This window comes from Urocitellus parryii, chromosome 9 (assembly GCF_045843805.1).
Source record: "Urocitellus parryii isolate mUroPar1 chromosome 9, mUroPar1.hap1, whole genome shotgun sequence".
Lineage (NCBI taxonomy): Eukaryota > Metazoa > Chordata > Mammalia > Rodentia > Sciuridae > Urocitellus > Urocitellus parryii.
In genome coordinates this window covers 122,402,190-122,408,126 of record NC_135539.1, presented here as the reverse complement: position 1 = coordinate 122,408,126, position 5,937 = coordinate 122,402,190, and the positions used below count along the sequence as shown (strand labels likewise).

The 5,937-nt window shown below is 35.4% G+C and overlaps 1 pseudogene; it reads right to left on the bottom strand.

Annotated features, from left to right (window-relative positions):
• Positions 1 to 4,538: 4,538 nt before the first annotated feature.
• LOC113184106 (pyruvate dehydrogenase E1 component subunit beta, mitochondrial pseudogene) lies at positions 4,539 to 5,725 on the bottom strand (annotated as a pseudogene).
• Positions 5,726 to 5,937: the final 212 nt, after the last annotated feature.

Here is a 5,937-nt window from a genome sequence, read left to right as displayed (position 1 = left end):
AAGCATTCAGTAAGCTGCCTATGTTTACTCTTGGGTTTTACTCATTCCATTTTCGTACTCCATTCTCTAGGTTTATCATCTAGCATTTTCCTTTATCATAAAACAAAATCTTAACACACACATTTATTTTCCTTTGAGTCAATTTTCTATATTAATGCTTTCTAGATTGCCAAATTATAAAGAAAATATAAACAGTCTGTTCTTACTTTTTGGTAACCCTTAACTTTGTTGATAATTATGAAAAAACAGAATGAGACATTGTAATAGTGAAGGTGGACTATTTCATAAATAATAGTAGGCAATGGCATTTATGAGAGATTGTTGATATATGGAATTTTAGGAGAAACAGGTCAAAGGATCAATAAAATATCATAGTCAACAAACTCAACAAGAAATAACCTGTTGGAAGAGAAAAAAATCATATACTATTTTGCTCTAGGAAGAAAATAGTCCGATGTAAGTTTAAAGAAATCAATGGAGAAAATATTTATTGAAGATGATTTAAAAATAATGAAATACCAATAATAATTATAGGGATTTTATATATGATGTTTTTATTTCTAACAATATTGAAATTCATGATGTTGAACCCATTTTTCAGATGAAGAGATAAAAAACTGTACATTCAGATATACTTATATGTTTTCTTTTGAATAATAAACATCACATATTTATTTAATAACTACTATAAGGCAGTACATATATTGGGCATAAACCACTGTTTAATTTTCATATGAGTACTTTTAATGTAAGAATTGTATGTTATGTTTACATATGTGCTTTGGTGGACCAATTTTCTAGTTTAAGGATGATTTTAAGCTTTCAGACTGAAGGTGTTACATAAATTACAGCACAATTTTAGAAGAAAAAGAAATGCTAGAGTATGAATAAGAGCCATGCTTTTAGTTGAAATATGAGAGATGAGGTCAGATATTTTAGAAAAGCAGTACTTCTGTTTGCAATGAACTGTAAAAATAAAATAAAGTAACTATAATCTGTTTAGTAAAATATCCCATTAGAAGATTCTGTTTTTGGAGGATTTCAGTGGAGAAAACCAAGAATGTTGTGTTGGGCTCTTTACAAGATTATTTCTTTTTAAATGAGGGCTTTGGGTGAACAGACATTGACTTTCTTCAAAGTGCAGACTAGCCATGTAATGATGTAATAAATGACATTTTTCTTACTTAATCATAAAAAAAAATTGTGTTATGCTAAAGAAAATCAGCACTCCTGAAAGAGTGCTTGAAGCGCCCTGGATTTGATCTGGCACCACAAAAGCAATTAGAGGAAGAGAAGAAGAAGGGAGAGGAGGAGAAGATGAAACACAAAGAGAAAAGCAGTGCATTTTAGAGAAAGATTTCCAAGAAGAAAACAGTTGTGGTGATTTTATTGATAAGATTGTTTTGACAATTTTGCAACAGAAGATTGTTCTGGCAACATGAGAGGTAAGCTTTAATTATCCAAGACTCATTGCCTCCACACTGTCCTTCAGAAAGGAAGTCACCCTCCCTGGTATTTCATAAAGTCAGTTATAGCTTAAGGAAAGTAACTCTGGTAAAATACTAAGGGTAAAGTTCAGAGATGGGAGACACTGGACTGTTGTTTATCCACTACTTCAAGACTTAGGCCTCAGTGTTCAATCACACCAGGAGAATAAGTAGTATCATAAAAAGAGAAGACTATTCAGGTAGCAGAATATGGATTGAGAATTAGTTTCAGTTTTTGTGTCTGTGTAATTGCAAAGTGTGGACTCTAAAGGGAGCAGCTGGTTATTTCTCAGACACATATGTCTTAATGATCCACCACCCATATGTGGTTCTCAAAGTTTAATAACTCATCAGCATTACCATAAAACTTGATGGGAATTTGTAAAACATAGACAACTACAACTGCTTATTTCTGTATGAGTTTTATGTAAGGTATTTTGCTAGGGAGACCCATTTTGGACTATTTGGTGTTTCTTTTTTTCTTAGTAATTGTCCTATCAAACAGGTCTGACCTGACAAGGACCATGGTGTTATAAACCAAAACCAAAACCAATTGAAGAACAAATAGTCGGAGAAACAAAACCAGTCCATTTCTTAAGTCTTTGCTGCTGCTGCTGCTAAGTCACCCTCAAGGACTCAGTTGGCTCTAAAACAAATTGCAGAAAATGCATCTTTGAAGTTTTAAGAAACTCACATAGTGAACATTCTAAAAAGGATTCAGAAGTGAATATATTGCTAGAATGGAGATCCTTACTGTTATTGATGGATGTAGAATGAAATATTCAAATAGAAGAGGATTCCACTGAAAAGAAAACTATCCTAGTACTTCTGATGAAATTATGAAGAGACACGTGAGTGGTAGAAGTAGCCCCTGAGGACTGGTACTTTATGCAAAGAATTGGATGACCTATCCTATCACAGTCAAGCAAGTCTGCTTCTTTGTTACTTTTTCTGCAAGGAGAGATGCCTGAGCCCACATTTGTTATTGTGAAATAGCTCTTTAAAATTGGAACAATGAGAAGGGCCGCGAAACTACATGAAACTCCTGATTATTTTATTGTGTGGAAGATTCACCTAAAGGGTAAAAAGGAATCAATAGTATTACTAGGAGAGATGCTCTACAAGGATTTCTATTTGGAAACCTATTATGGCTTTTAAATTTAGGGGTGAAATATAGCAGTGTTGATAGTATTTAGAATATCATTTAGTGGAAAACAAGACACAAGAAGCTCTAAACACAGTAAGGAGATAAAGGGAGGAAGGAATTTGATTAATGTCATAATTTAGAAGATAGCAGAGGGACTAAAGTCAGGAAATGACACTGATCATGCATCAATTGAGAATGAAAATCAGTCCATACGAAGTCTCCTCTATTCTACTATATTGGAAGGTGAGAAGAATTCATTACTATCCATCTATATGCAGACACCCTTCATTTCCACCACCACTTCAATACACAATCCAAACATTGGAGGGACAACCCTGTGTACTATCAGGAAATACAAATGCATTCATCAGACATGAATGTTGATTGTGGCTCAAGACACAGAGCCTACCATAGAATCTAATAGCGATTCAGTGGACCTTATTTTACAGAAAGCATGGAGCAAACAGAATTCTGGAGTGGATGACTTGAAAACAAATTGTGCCAACGTGTCACACACTCCCTATCTGCAGTTTGGCTGGATCACTTGCACAATGCTGAACATGTCCAAGAAACTACTGCCCCTCACAAAGGTTTATTTTTTTCCCAGCCCTGCCCTGAGTCTAGAGTCAGGGGTCAGTGAAGTATTTGGATAGGTACAATTAAAGTGTGGGAATCAAACCTAGATTATTCTTAGTTTACTTTGTTTTTCTACTTATCTTCCATGACCAGGTAGCTCAAACCAAGAAAGAGTGAGTATTTTTCTGGAAGAATTGCTGTTACCTGGTTAGCGTTCTCAATTAAATTGAAAGGTGTTTTTGTATTTTAAACCTCTTTTTTATGTAGTATTTTGCTTCAGGGTCCAGACTTCTATTCATGGGGAACACTGCTGGCTTGTTTATTCTGATAGGTGTGCAGAAAGGTAGCACTTAACTGCCATTCAATCTTATTGAATAGAGGGTTTTACAACAGGAAAGACCTAATGAGTCCCAAAGTGATCAAAATATACACCAGTCCCAAACATCATTCTGGAAAAAGGTGTCTCTCTCTGCCTAAAAACAACAGTAAAAAACAAACAAAAAAAATGGGAAAAGGGGAATACCAAATGCAAAAAGACAGGGTACTGGATGTAATACTTTATTTGGAATTTTTCTCCACAATATTTTAATGGAGTCTACTTTCCCTTTCCTACCACTGATGAGATGGAACATCTTTTCTTGATCTTATTTTTCTTCTCATATTTGAAAAAGTGCACATTATGCTTCTGCCATTTTGTAATCATCCTAAATTTCCTAGAAGTGATTAATAATAATAATATATGAATATCTTACAACTGACATAAAATCTTCAGATGACTACAAGTACTTCTTCTTGTGTCTGCTTTACTAAACTTCCTCATTCATATCATCCTCATTGTTAGGCTTTTTCTTTTGCTAAACAAAACACAAATTTAAAGTTAATATTATCATTTCACTAAATTTATGTATAATTTTTCTACTTCAGTTTTCATTTTACTTTGGGATTTCTTTTTATTAGCTGAAATGTATTGTTTAAGTAAATGCATGGAAGTCCAATTTTTTAAAGTCTGACTTCATCCTTTTCGAAATTCTTTCCCAGATGTTTGGAGAAAGGATTATAAATTAATGATTTTTGTTGACCCTTTTTTGTAGGTGATACATTTTATTTATACACATATGTTATCTTTTTTGGATTTAACTTTTATCAGTACTATGCCACAGATATACCTTGTGTTTTTAGCAAAAGAGGTAAAATTTTACATTAATTTACTCAAAGAACTGGGCAACCATAACAGACAATGAAAGCATGTAGTCTGGGTCAGGAAGTGGAGCCTCTCCTACTCAGACACATATAAACATCCCACCAATACAAAGGCCCTTGTGGTTGCCTTAGAGATAAGGGTATGAATAGTATGATTTTGCAATACAATCCAGGTGAAGTCCTTGCAAGTATTTTAAGTAAATTTCAGTGACTTGATATTCAAGTCTGAACAAGATATTTAATGTTTTCTTTATGGTAAATATGATGTCCTTGAGCTGAGGTACAGGATTGTCCTCTGGAACCTTTGCATAAGGCATAGGGATGTCTGTACTGGTGACCCAAACAGCAGGAGCATCCAGGAAAGGAAGTGCAGGGTTTTCCATGATTCTGGCACAAATTTCAGCTCCTGCTCCAAATTGTGGTCAGCCTCCTTCCACATTTATGATGTGACTTTTTTTCATGACACTGGGTTCTATGGTGTCAATGTCCATTGGTCTGATGGTACGCATATTTATTACCTCATATTTAATTCCCTCTTTAGATAGCACCCTTGCAGCTTCTGAGCAGTGGTCCACAGTTCTTGAGTGGGAAACCACCCTTGTGTGTCCCTTGCCTTTCTACTTTGGCTTTTCCAACAGGAACCACAAAATCTTTGGATTGAGCTTCTGCAGGAAATTCAAAGGGAACTCCATACATCAATTCATTCTCTAGTACCACCACTGGATTGTTCTCTCAAACGGCTGATTTGATGAGTCTTTTTCCATCTTCTGAATTCCAGGGGCTGACTACCTTCAAGCCTGGGCAGTGCCAGTACCATGTGGCAAAAACACTGTGAATGCTGGGTAGCTATGCTTGTCTATGCACCACTGGGCCTCCTGAAGACTATGGGCATAGGCTGGAGTCTCCCAGACATATAGTAGGTCTTGGCTGCTGAGTTTATAACCTAGTCAATAGCTTGCATGGAGGAATGGAAGGTCATAAATTCACAAATTGGCCACAACCCAACATAGCTGCACTGACAGCAATTGCAGTAAAGCCCATCTCAGATATGGAAGTATCTATAAACCTCTTTTCTCTGTATTTCTTACACAGGCTAGGCTAACCTTCTATTCCCTGACATACAGAACAACTTCTTTCCTAAGCAAAAATACCTTTTCACCTCTTTCCAGTTCCTCATCCATACCTTGATTTATAGCATTACAACTGTCATCTGCAGTGACATCAGTGTGGTCACGTGAAAGCACCTCCTCAGCAGGCTGGGAACCTGCTATGGGAGTCTCCGTACCAGGCCAGCTAATTCTGCTATCTTTACCATGTTGATTTTTGTTTACTTTTTAACTAAAATTTGACTATGGTGATCTATTTTTGCATCCTGTGACCAAATGATGCATTTGATATCATTACATTCCTGTTATTAGTCATATCTTTTGGTCTCTTTCTAGAATTTGAAATTTGCTTTAAAAAAATCAGTGTCAGCATTTTAAAGTATAACAATTTAATTCTAAGTTACTTGGTTTTGAAAAGGGC